This window comes from Antennarius striatus, chromosome 8 (genome assembly GCF_040054535.1).
Source record: "Antennarius striatus isolate MH-2024 chromosome 8, ASM4005453v1, whole genome shotgun sequence".
Taxonomy (NCBI): Eukaryota; Metazoa; Chordata; class Actinopteri; order Lophiiformes; family Antennariidae; genus Antennarius; species Antennarius striatus.
Window position 1 is genome coordinate 12,193,571 of NC_090783.1, and position 13,930 is coordinate 12,207,500.

Below are 13,930 nucleotides of genomic sequence, written 5' to 3' on the forward strand. Positions count from 1 at the left end.
CAGAGCTTTCATCATAATTAGAGAAGTATTGGTTGAACTTGTCTGTCAATATCATCGATGGTATTATTGGACTTACACTCAACCTATGCATGATTTGAATTGACAAATAAAAATCTTCTATTTATACACTGTCTCCTGTCCTTAAGAAAAACAAAACCCCCACCACAAAGACATGAAGGTAGTTGGTGAGAGAGAAGAGGATGCAGAAGACAGGGTTAAATGGAGGCAATTGATTCACTGTGGTGACCCCTGAAGGGAAAAGCCGAAAGGAAAAGAAAATTTGTAATGAGGGAGGAAGAAAGAGGAGTCAAATCATGCATAAAATCAAATCATGCATAAAATGTAAAATTGAATTTACTTTGGCATATTGTTGTTGTAGCGGCAAACAGCTGAGTTGTCAGCTGATGCGCAAGCGCGCAACCACGGCAGCCTTGCAGCGCGCACGACAATCAGCTAAACCCCGTTTGGAGATATTGTATTTTCATTCTAGAGTACTCGACAAAGGACGTCTGCACCCGTGTTCGCCTTGGTAGCTCCAGATAAAGTGTATGCGTAATTCAGTATAGTTCGGCCACCCAGTTTGCGCAATTAAAGTAGTTTATGTATGTTTGCGCATAATGGCAGCAGTGAGCGCTCCCGGTTCATCAGCTGGGGCACGAACATGTTACTCAGCTGTGTCAAGTCAAGCAGAAAAGAGACGCCACTGAGGAGCAGAGATGTTTAGTTTCCACACAGAGCGTGTAAAAAGTACCAACAAAGAACTGAACTGAACGGACCGCCGGTAAGAACGCTTTTTATTTTTATGTGTGGATGCGAGGTACCTGAGGTGTGGGTGAAATTGTTTGGAGCACCCGGTGCTGTGTGTAAACGTTGGCTGGTGAGGAAGAATTGGTGTAACTTGTTTGGTCCAAATAAGTGTTGCAGCAATCTGATTACTTTCTATTAAAGTGATATAACTGTGCTGGATCATTGTTATCCAAAAGCTGTTGAGTCGATCCACTGGACGTTAAGACGTGACGTCCAGTGGATTAACGTCCAGTAGATCGACTCAACAGCTTTTGGATAACCATGACCTGAATGACAGAGAACCTACACAGACAGCTGGATCATTGGCTTCTAGTGAGGGCATGGGATAAACGGGTCCTTCTTGTTCTCTACTTGCAGACAGCATGTTTAAGGCTGCTAAAACAGTAACTCACTGAAAAAATAATTTTATAGTGGATATGGGATGTAAATGTTTGTCTAAACCTGAGGGGGAATGACGTGTAGATTAGTTATTTATTAATTTGTATGCTGGTCTAGTATAATACTTAATACATCGGTTCCGTAATTTAAAAGAAGAACAAAACATGTAAAAAACAAACATGTATGTTATATATTTTGATGCATTTACATTGAAATAATTTACTTGCGTCTGTTTTACTTTAAACGGAAAAAATATATAGTTCCGTGCACATGGTAAATGTGAAAGGGTTTTTGATAATTAATTATTACTTACTGGTATTTATTATAATCATTATGGGTTTGATATTATTTGATTTGTTAGAACCTGTTTTATAAAATGGTAATCATGTGGTGTTCAAGGTTTTTCACCCACTGAAGAAAGAGGTTGTTAAGAAAAATAAAATAAAAAAAGGAACAACAACCTGGTCTTTGAGTGGATTCCAGCTTTTAATGTTCGGCATCAGTACACTCCTTCAAATGTGGGGTTATTACAGCAAGCAAGCGAAACACTTGACAGTTGTTGTCAACCGTCAATTCAGTATCAAAACAAGAATTTGACCTAGCCAGTGTTCTTAAACTCTCTGTACACAATAATGTGATTAGATTAAAAATTAACCATCTGGAAAGTTAACTAACATTTCTATTAGTCCTGTAACCTTGCAATGTAATTTCTTTGTATGTTTTTTTTAAAGGCAGACAGAGTTCCTAGACTCCTAACCTCCTTGGCACTTTGAAGCTCTAAAAGTGTATAACTCAGTTGGAAACTCTGATTTCAACCCATGTGATATATCCCATAGTATTACTGATGAGATAAACCAAATATTTAATATTAGTGAAATTCCTGGTGCTAAAATAATCTCTATAATAACAAAACATAATGGTGTTGACAATGTTAACAATCTTCTTTTCCTTTCAGCTTTTCCCTTTAGGGCTCACCAGAGCGAATCAGTTGCCTCCATCTAACTATGTCTTCTGCATCCTCTTCTCTCACACCAACTACCTTCATGTCCTCTTTCACTACATCCATAAACCTCCTCTTTGGTCTTCCTCTAGGCCTCCTGCCTGGCAGTTCAAAACTCAGCATCCTTCTACCAATATATTCACGATCTCTCCTCTGGACATGTCCAAACCATCTCAGTCTGGCCTCTCTGACTTTATCTCCAAAACCTCTAACATGTGCTGTCCCTCTGATGTACTCATTCCTTATCCTATCCTTCCTGGTCACTCCCAGACAGAACCTCAGCATCTTCCTCTCTACTACCTCCAGCTATGTCTCCTGTCTTTTCCTCAGTGACACTGTCTCTAGACCACACAACATCGCTAGTCTCACCACAGTTTTGTACACCTTTCATTTTAGCTGAAACTCAACTATCACATCACACCGGACACTTTTCTCCATCCGTAACATCCTGCCTGCACACGCTTCACCTCTTTTCCACACTCTCCATTGCTTTGGACTATTTGACCCTAAGTACTTAAAATCCTCCACCTTTTGATCTCTTCTCCCTGTAACCTCACTCTTCCTCTTGCGTCCCTCTCATTCACACAAATGTACTCTGTCTTACTGTGGCTAACCTTCATTCCTCTCCTTTCCAGGAAAGACCTCCAACTCTCTAGCTTCTCCTCCACCTGTTCCCTGCTCTCACTGCAGATCGCAATGTCATCTGAAAACATCATAGTCCATGGAGATTCCTGTCTAACCTCGTCTGTCAGCCTGTCCATCACCATAGCGAACAAGAAGGGGATCAGAGCTGATCCCTGATGCAGTCCCACCTCCACCTTTAACTCTGTCTTTGTCCTCTTCGTCTTCCTCACCACCAGAGTCATCCTACAAACCACCATCCTATGCTGTTTAGCTACATTATCTCCTACCACTACTTTACAGTTACTGACCTCCTTCAAATTACACAGTCTACACAATATATAGTCTACCTGTATGCTCCTACCTCCACTGTTTTATAGGTCACCCTAGGTTCCTGCTTCTTCTCGAAGAAAATATTCACTATAGCCATTTCCATCTTTTTTGCAAAGCCAACTACCATCTGTCCTTCTGCGTTCCTCTCATAGATACCAAATTTGCCCATCACCTAATCATCACCTGTTACCTGCACCAATGACAACTCTCCCACTTCTAGGTATGCTCTGCATCACTTCATCAAAGTCCAACCAGAATTTCTCCTCCATTCAGCTCACATCCTAGCAGTGGAGCATACCCACTAACAACACTGAACATCACACCTTCGATTTCTAGCTTCAGACTCATCACTCCATTTGACACTCTTTTTACCTCCAGGACATTCCTAACAAACTCCTCCTTCAAGATAACTCGTACTCCATTTCTCTTCCTATCTACACCATGATAGAACAACTTGAACCCTTCTCCTAAACATCTAGTCTTGCTACCTTTCCATGGGTCTCCTGGACAGAGTATGTCTACCTTCCTCCTCTGCGTCGTATCAACCAACTCTCTACCTTTCCCTGTCATGGTACCAATGTTCAACGCCCCTAGTCTCACTCGTATACTCTTGGCATTCCTTTTCTGTTATTACAAAAACTTTCCTCCTCTCCTTCTTTGACCAACAGTAGTCCAATTTCAACCAGCGCCCTGTAGGTCAATAGCACCGATGGCAGTCGTTAAACCGGGCCTCGGCCGATCTGGTATGGAATTCATAGGTTTGATTTGCATGTTTGATTTGGCAAAAGTTTAATGCCGGATGCATTTCCTGACGCAACTGTCTGTATTTATCCGGGCTTGGGACTGGCACAATAAGACACTGGCTTGTGTCCTTTTGTGGCTACATTTGACAGTGTTAACAATACATTTCTAAAACACTATCCCCAGGATTTACTTTTGTTATAACTTAATTCGGCCGCTTGTATCTGCAATCTCTTTCAGTCATGACCCATTGGCTGGACCATCCTGAGGCTGAGGAGTCTTATGCCCCTGTAGTTGGCACACACCCTCTAGTCCCCCCTTTTTAAAAAGAGGAACCACCATCGCAATCTGCCACTCCTTCGGAACGGTCCAAGACTTCCACTTAATGTTAGAGGTGTGTCTCCAAGGTGGTGGAAAGGAGGGTCCGGCTGATTGTCGAACCTCAGATTGAGGAGGAACAATGTGGCTTCCATCCTGGTCGTGGAACAACGGACCAACTCTTTACTATTGCAGGGATCCTGGAGGGGGCTTGGAAGTATGCCCATCCAGTCTACATGTGTGTTGTGGACTTAGAGAAGACTTACGATACAAGGAAGCACTGTGGGAGATACTGCGGGAGTATGGGGGTGAGGGGGCCTCTCCTCAGGGCTGTTCAATCCCTGTACACCCAAAGTGAGAGCTGTGTAGCAGGAAGTCGGACTTGTTCCAAGTGGCTGTTGGCCTTCGCCAGGGCTGCGCTTTGTCACCAATTGTGTTTGTGATTTTCATGGACAGGATATTGAGGCGTAGTCATGGTAAGGATGGTTTACAGCTTGGTGGGCTGAGGATTGCATCGCTGCTTTTTGAGAGATGATGTGGTCCTGTCATCAGCCTGTGACCTGCAGTGCTCACTGGTCCAGTTTGCAGCCGAGTGAAGCGGCGAGAATGAGAACCAGTATCTCCAAATCTGATGCTATGGTCCTTAGCAGGAAGCCGGTGGACTACCTTCTCCGAGTAGGGAATGAGGTCGGCTTCATGTGGAGGAGTTTAAGTATCTTGGGGTATTGTTCACGAGTGAGGTAACAATGGAATGTGAGATTTTACAGAGAATTGGGGCAGCAGGAGTGGTATTGCAGTCGCTTTACTGCACTGTCACAACAAATAAGGAGCTAAGCCAAGAGGCAACGCTTTCCATCTACCGTTCAGTGTTTGTTCCTACCGTCACCTATGGTCAAGAGCGATGGGTCAATAACAAAAGAACGAGATTGCAGACACAAGCAGCCGAAATGGGTTTTCTCAGGTGGATAGCTGATGTCTGCCTGAGAGATGGTGTGAAACACTGCTATTCACAATGGGCTCGGGGCAGAGCCCCCCCCCCCTTCACGTGGAAAGGAGTCAGTTGAGGTAGTTCGGGCATCTGGTGCGGATGCCTCCAGGGCGATTCCCTAGGGTGTTTCTGGCACGTTCACCTGGGAGGAGACCTTGGGGCAGACCCAGGACCAGGTAGAGGGATTACGTTTTAACACAGGCTTGTGAAAGCCTTCCGATCTCCCAGTCACAGCAGGTTGATGTGGCCAGGAAAAGGGAAGTTTGGGCTTCCGTGTTGAAGCTGCTGCTCCTGCGACCTGACTCTGGATAAGTGGGAGAAGATATATGGATGAATGGATGTTTTAATATATATTAAACATGACTTAAAAAAAGAACAATTTACCCAAGGAGATTGTTAAAATTTATTTTATTTCATTTAAAGAAACTTAAAATACAATGCGTTGATATAAACAGATTGGATAACCATGACCTGGATAATTGAAAACATACACATGAATCGGTCAAAATGACCCTTCATGACAGCTTGTGAGGAAGGTTGAGACTCTTTAGAAAACAAATAGGCACGATGCAAATGGTCAAAAAATGTATTCACATAGTCTACTACCTTATACGAAGAGGAAGACACAGTAACCTCTCCTGAGACGGCGGGCATGAGAAGGCGGGCAGAGAGGGGAGCATAATTATTTTTAAGTGCTTGCACATGAGTGAGAACACATGAGGGCAAATGATCGAGAGATGACTGAACTCTACTTGTCAGTTCATACTGATGGTTGTCCAGCACTTATGGTTTTAGGGCAAAACAGTTCAGAGATGAGATGTCCATGTTTTTCACAGTAAAAACACTACCTATTCTTTTTCTTTGGGTTAACTGTGGGGGAAGGGTTTTGGCGAGCAGCGGGCTGTGGGTCTGGTCATTGACACCTGATGAAAAGGTTGTTCTGTGTGTTTACAAACTCATAAGACAACACGTCAGCAGAGCAGTTTGAATACTTTTTCTCCATTTAAGTTCACTATAATATGTTCAGGAAGTTGGCTTTTAAAATCCTCTGACAAAACGAGCACTAAAATCAGTGACCTTACAAGCTGAACTCCATTTATCAAATGGCATTTCCTTCTCCCTGGCAAACTCCACGAAAGTCCAGAATGGGGCCTTTTTGTGCTTCCTAAATTTTTGCCAAAGGCCTCAAGGACCAATTTATAGGCACAGAAGAGGTCAGAATTTACAGAATTTTATTTTAAACTGTTGTCTACAGGAAGCGCGGCAACAGCTTCCTAAGGTTTCCCCTTCAAACCTCACATAGCCATTGTAGAGCATTATCGATGGGCTCAAATGCTCCAAAATAAGAATCCACATTGGTCTCCTGGAGCATGGGCACTAAAACAACATTCTTACCAATATCAAAGGCAACTGGTGGGGAAGTGGTGGAAGGAGATCTAGTCTCCAGACAAGCAGACACACAGGGATTTTGAGCTAACCCCTGCGATTCAAGCTCCAGCTGATGCAATCACATAGCCTTCTCAGCTTCAAATGCCAATGAAAACAAGCAAGTTGTACATGAGAGTGGGGCAGAAGGGCTCACAATGAGGTATCGTGGCCAATGACAGTATTATTTATTTAGTGCGGCATGATGGCACAGAAGGTAGTGCTGTCGCCGCATAGCAAGGTGGTTCCGGGTTCGCAACCCGCTGGAGTGTGCGTGTTCTCCCCATGTCTAAATGGATTCTCTCTGGGTTCTGACTTCCATGTCCAAAATAAAAAACAAACACGTGCTTCAGGTTATTTGGTCAGTCAGAAATTGACTGTAGGAGTGATGGAGGATAAACAACACGAAAAAAAAAAAGAAAAAATAGCACCCCTACACCTAACGCTTCTGCAGTCAGTTACAAGCAACAAAGCTGCACAAAAAAAATCTAATAGCCAGAACAACTGAAAGACTAGAAAAAAGACAACCTAAAGACAAGCTGCCACACATTGACGAGCCGCCCTGAATGGACATTGACCAGGCAGAAAGCTGACGTTCCAATCCTGTTAATAGGCTGCAACAGAGGAGCTATGGTCGGGAGTTGTATAACCACATCAATCATCCGAGCAGACCTCAGCAATGAGGGCGTGGACAGGAGACCAGTGAAGCACCAATCAGAGTTGAACAACTGAGTACACTGGGCCCTACCAACGCAGGGACAGAGATGACAGATGAAACGGAAGACTATACATCCAGAGCTGCAGCAATACCACACCTTGTCTGAAACTAGATCATTCTCTACCTTTTTATTTATATCTACTGCATTTTTGTCATAGCTCTGTTTCCCACATTTTCAGTCTTTTTGCCTTTGTCTTCTTCTGGCCTGCATTTTATTTCTGCTTTTTCAATTTTTCTTTAATATTTCTAATCCATCATCACCACTCCCACTCAAAGTTCCCATTCTCAAAAAGCCATATTTTTGAATCTAATCAAACACAACTGTGGTCTCCATTTTCGCAATTCATTTCGACATTTTTAGTTGATGGTCACACTACCTGACCGTCAGGGTCTGAACATTTATTTCCTTCTCATTTTCTTTCCAGATGACCTTCAAACTCTTAATGTAGATTTTATGTCTAGAAATGGGCAATTCAACATAAACTTGAACTTTAAATTTTGATCTGTAGCTTTTAGATCTTGTTTTAACTAAAAAACATACAACTTACTTGAGGACTTAAAGCTTTTTGTGTAGCTTTTGAGGTAGGTTTAGTCAAATTTTAGTAAACCTAAGGACATTTTTGTAACCTTTTTTTTCCCAAACCTTTTACGACAGTTAATTGTAGCTGTTTAAATTTATGCTAAATTTTTTCTGTCGTGAGATGTCAAAACATGTTTGTTGCTGCTTTTGCTCAAGACTATTCATGTTGGGCGGCACAGTAGTGCAGTGGGTAGCAATGTTGCCGCACAACAAGGTAGGTCCAGGTTTGAGTCCCGCTCTATGTGGAGTTTGCATGTTCTCTCCGGGTTCTCCAGCTTCCTCCACCTCCAAAAAAACATGCAGTTCAGGTTAATTAGCTGTTCCAGATTGCCCGTAGAAGTGAGTGATTTTGTGCACGTTTATCTCTTTGTTGCTCCGTGGTGAACTGGCGTTGCGCCCGGAGTTTCCCTCACTTCACGCCGTATGCCAGCTGGGATAGGCTCCAGCTTCCCACACAAGTGGATGAAGCGGTCAGGAAAATGAATGAATGAATGACTATTCATCTTCTCTTCCTTGTAACCTGCTGGATGTCTCCATCCAGCAGGTTACCCCAGCTCTGTCTCTTACAGAGCTGGGGCTCTGTAAATTCAGCAATCTAGGTATTGAGTATTTGGCTGTGATGCTGTAATCACAATATTCTGGGAGAATTCATGTAGTGTTCTGCAGATTGACAGGTTTCCCAAAACTTCTTTTACTCATTCACATAACCTGACCACTGATGACAATTGTAGGACGTCAACCTTCACATTGAATTAATAACAATATTATCACCTCAAACCAGGACTCAAGAACAGATGGTTCTACTTCTGTAAAAAAAATCTGGCTGAGGCAGACTTTTATTTTTTTAATTCTGGTGACCTTCACCATCCACCCAGATTGCAGTGGCCGTCCAGGTATCCCACTTCTGATACCAAAATGTTGTGGAAAATTTTACTTTGACTCAATAAGGAGGCAGCAACTAATACTGAAGCAAGAGTAAAGAGTTAGGAAATTAAAATTTGGTTTTGTAAAATTTTCAAAGATTTGGATTCAGTTCACACCACCAGCAGGCTGTTTGGGAGAAATGAGTGAAGAGTATGATGCCTGTGTATCCTTTTTACGGTTGTGACATTATGACCTTTGACTACGACATCATGACAGATCTATATAATGACTGCAACACTGCAGTCCTGTTAGATTCTTCTCACGTTCCGCCTTCCCAATGGCTCCAGCTCACCACTAGTTGGTGATTGGCTGACAGGTCTGCTCTTCTGTTCTATAAGTATCGAAGACACATGGTTAGAGGTCTGATGATACAATAACATATTTATGGACTTTCGTTCTAGGGTTTCCTGGTGTCATAGTGCACTTATGGACATATCCCTGTGCTCGGAACAAGGTGTTCATTATGAAAAAACTGTGACCAGCACAGAAATCCAATAATGAAGCACCACTAATGTTCAGATCAAGGAGGCCGTTCCTTGCAAACATCCGTTTACAGATTTCACTGTTGTTGCATATGTGAGCGTTGAACTCCGTTGAAGTTGAAGAAAAGCAATAAAGTTCGTGGATTGGGTCATCAAGCCCCAGAATATGGACTGTCAGCCAGTCCACATTGCACCAATCATCTACGGTTCCCTTGGCAGGTAGTGAGTCGACTGGAGTTTGAGCCCACATCGTCATTTCTATCTGGCCGGGCACAGTGGACAGAGGCCTGGCCACCTGCCTCTCACGAGCCGGAACCCTGGGCCTGGCTCCAGGGAGGGGCCCCGGTGGTGCCATACCGGGCAACATAACGATGCTGTGTGACATGTGACCCTATCAGGAGCATAAAGCCCCTAAATAAACAATAATACAATAGAATATTGCTTTATTCCTCCACTAAAGAAACTTCCTTTATTACAGCAGCATAACAGAATAGCAGACAGACAATAAACGATACACAACACACACGGGGATAACAAATATCAGGATACAATTGTTATGAGTGGAGGTATGTTTGTTGTTTCCCCTTGGTTTGTGTTTGCGTTCGACTCAGTCCCTTATCAATAGGTTTCACCTGGGTGATCAGGAAAGGCCTTCCCAGCTGAAACCAGTTACTCTCAATCAAGAACTCGCCAATCATCTCTCCCCTGGTTCTCTATATAAGTTTAGTTGTTTGCTTTGTGGAGAGAGGTGGCAGCTCTCATTTTGGCTTGTATTGTTTCTGTTATCTTGTTTCCCAGTCCTTGTTAGTCTTTGTTATAGTCTTGTTAGTGTTTGTTATAGCTCTTGTTATAATTTTGTTCTTTGACATGTGTTTGCTTTATTTGATGATATTCTAATTTTGTCTTGTCTTCTCTCCTTAATTTTTAATTTAATTTTTTTTCAAATTTTATATACTGGTTTGATCCCCGAAGGGAAATTAAGAACGCACACTCTAGCTACTGATTGAAACGCATGCATACATGTATATTTGTGAGTACAGGCCCCTGTATCACACACACACTCACACACAAGGAGGCCTGTAGGCATGCAGGGGAGGTAGAGTAGCAGGCAGCTCCTTCTTGGTGCGCCTCAAATGAGCAATTTGTAAAGGGGACGGCACCTTGCTCAAGGGTGCCTCGGCAGTGCTCCGGAGGTGAGCTGACACCTCCCACTGTCAGCTCATCTCCGGGTATTTTCTTGGGGGGCGGGAGCGGGAATTGAACCGCCGATCTTAAATCATAGGACGACCCGCTCTACCACCCGCTTTACCACTGAGCCACTGCCGCCCCTTAGACGGGGCCAGAGCCAAGAGGTAGGGAACTTGGCTAGACACCTGCAGGTCTACATCGTGTTTCCCACCTCACATAGCCAACCCTCTGTTATACACACTAGTTAGAGTGCTGGCACCAATCTTTGTATTTTGGTGCCTGTTTTGTTAGGGTTAGTTTGGGGTTATTTTTGGAAGAAGGGTTTAGTTTCTTCAGGGACTTTTATTTAGTAACCAGTGCATAGCTTAGGGGGTTGGGGTCTATGTGTGTTCGTGCTCTGTGTCCCGTGGAGAAGTTTTGGTTTTATTTGTAAATAAATTATTGTTACTTAGTAACTTTGGTTGTCCTGCCTCCTTCATTTACACTCGCGCTGTCTTATGTTACACTGGCAGCCTGACCATCAAAGGAGGGTGTAACACAACACAATACAATAGAATAGAACATTTACATATGTTTGCATTTACACATTAACTGAGTACAATTATATGTACAACGCTGGATATGATTATGACATTAAGACATGGCAGATCATTTACAGTAAACACACTAAACAAACATTTTGAAAAATCAAATTGTCTAAGATACCCTTACATGGCATATAACAAGTATTATTATTTTGTGTTGAATTGTTTTATTGCATTCTGAATCAAGGACCTGCAATAGCACGCTGTTGCTGAAGGCGCTTCAGTGCAGTTGAAGTATCATACACGGTGTTGTCCATAATGAATTGTATTTTAGCCATCACCATTCTCTCACTCATGTCCTCTTCGGAGTCCAGAGACCAGTATTATGTATTAGAATTGCAAAACTGCAGTGATGGCCTGTTTATATTTAGTAATATACTGAATTTTACAAAATGGTTAAAAAATTGTGAGAACAAACAGCAGTGAAAAGGTCCTGCCAATTTTGAGCAATGGGGAATTTTGAGCAAATGTTTGTACATTTCAGGAGATATTTTTTACTTTGAAGAAGTTTTGTAACTATCACCCATTAGATGAAGACCTTTTTTCCATTAATGACTGTTTGGGGTTTGATAAAGTCATACAGCCCTGTTATCATGTTAGATACTGACCAGCCGCCAGTTCTGCCTTCATGTCCTATCCATGAATGTCACAAACTGGAAAAAGGTTACCCTTCTCACAATCCAGTCCCAACCTTACAGTAATTGCCGTCCCTTTTAGGAAATCACAATGTTTCACTTTTTTGTTTTTTGATATATACATATATATATATATACATATATATATATATATGTAAAAAAAATAAAATAAAATGTCCCTCTCACCCTTGTGGGGTGGTATCTGTATGTCATCCTCAAGCTCGGGTCCTCTACCAGAGGCCTGGGAGTCTGAGGGTTCTGCACAGTATCTTAGCTGTTCCTAGGACTGCGCTCTTCTGGACTGACGCTTCAGATGTTGTTCCAGGAATCTGCTGGAGCCACTCTTCCAGTTTGGGGGTCACTGCCCCAAGTGCTCCTACTACCACGGGGACCACATTAACCTTAACCTTCCACATCTGTTCCAGCTGTTCTTTCAACCCTTGATATTTCTCAATCTTTTCGTGTTCCTTCTTCCTGATGTTGGCATCAGCTGGAATCGCCACATCTATCACCACTGCTCTCTTCTGCTCTTTGTCCATCACCACAATGTCCGGTTTGTTAGCCAGTAGCTGTTTGTCGGTCTGGAAGCTGAAGTCCCCCAGGATCTTAGCCTTGCCGTTCTCAACCACCTTCGGTGGTATGTCCCATTGGGATTTGGGTACTTCTAGTCCATACCGGGTACAGATGTTCCTGTACACTATCACAGCTACTTGGTTGTGCCTTTCCATGTATGCTGAGCTGGCGAGCATCTTACACCCTGCTACCACATGCTGGACTGACTCTGGGGCTTCTTTACATAGCCTGCACCTTGGGTCAGATCTACTGTGGTAGATGTTGGCCTCTATTGCCCTTGTACTTAGGGCCTGTTCTTGTGCTGCCATGATCAGTGCCTCTGTGCTGTCAGTCCAGCTTTATTTAGCCATTGGTAGGTCTTCTTAATATCAGCCACTTCCTCTATCTGACGGTGGTACATGCCGTGTAGGGGCTTGTCCCTCCATGTTGTCTCCTCCTCCTCCTCCTCTTCAGGTTTCTGCTGTCTAAGGCATTCACTGAGCAGTTCATCTGTTGGGGCCATCTTCCTGATGTACTCTTGGATTTTTGATGTCTCATCCTGGACAGTGGCCCTGATGCTCACTAGTCCTCGGCCTCCCTCTTTCCGCTTAGTGTACAGCCTCAGGATGCTGGACTTGGGGTGAAACCCTCCATGCATGGTGAGGAGCTTTCTAGTCTTGATATCTGTGGCTTCTATCTCCTCCTTTGGCCAGCTTATGATCCCAGCGGGGTATCTGATGACCGGCAGTGCATACATGTTGATGGCTCGGACCTTGTTCTTGCCATTCAGCTGACTTCTCAGGACTTGCCTTACTCTCTGGAGGTATTGGGCTGTGGATGACTTCCTTGCGGCCTCCTCATGGTTGCCATTAGCCTGCGGGATTCCAAGGTATTTGTAGCTGTCCTCGATGTCTTCTATCCTGCCCCCTGGTAGGTTGACCCCTTCAGTTCTGATCATCTTGCATCTTCTTGATACCATCCGGCCACATTTGTCTAATCCGAATGACATCCCTATGTCGTCGCTGTAGATCCTGATGGTGTGGATCAGTGAGTCAATTTCTCGCTCATTCCTGGCATACAGCTTGATGTCATCCATGTAGAGGAGATGGCTGACTGTTGTCCCGCTTCGGAATTGGTATCCGTAGCCACTCTTTGTGATGATGTGACTGAGGGGGTTCAGGCCTATGCAGAACAGCAGTGGTGATAGTGCATCCCCTTGGTATATGACGCACTTGATGTTAACTTGGGCAATTGGCTTGGAGTTAGTCTCCAGGGTTGTCTTCCACTTCCCCATTGAGTTCTTGATGAAGGCTCTTAGTGTCCTGTTGATCTTACACAGTTCCAGACATTCCAGTATCCACGTGTGTGGCATTGAGTCGTAGGCTTTCTGGTAGTTAATCCAGGCGGTGCACAAGTTGGTCTGCCTATTCTTACAGTCTCTGTGTACTGCTCTGTCCACCAGTAGCTGGTGCTTGGCTCCCCTGGTGTTACTACCAACTCCTTTCTGTGTCCCACTCATGTATTGATCCATGTGCCTACTCATCTTAGCGGCCATGATGCCTGACAGGAGCTTCCATGTTGTACTGAGACAGGTTATTGGCCGGTAGTTGGATGGGGTAGATTCCTTCTGTGGGTCTTTCATGATCAGGACTGTCC

General features: G+C 43.7%; 1 long non-coding RNA gene and 1 pseudogene across 2 annotated transcripts; both read left to right on the forward strand.

Moving 5' to 3' along the window:
- Positions 1 to 13,930, forward strand: part of LOC137600607 (piggyBac transposable element-derived protein 4-like) — a 129,383-nt pseudogene that overhangs the window by 93,165 nt on the left and 22,288 nt on the right.
- Positions 426 to 4,071, forward strand: LOC137599755 (uncharacterized). 2 transcript variants are annotated; one of them, XR_011036864.1, is made up of 4 exons: positions 426 to 781; positions 2,278 to 3,359; positions 3,588 to 3,710; positions 3,808 to 4,071. It is a non-coding gene; the product is annotated as an uncharacterized lncRNA (long non-coding RNA). The 2 variants fall into 2 exon arrangements; XR_011036865.1 differs by having other exon boundaries at positions 3,292 to 3,359.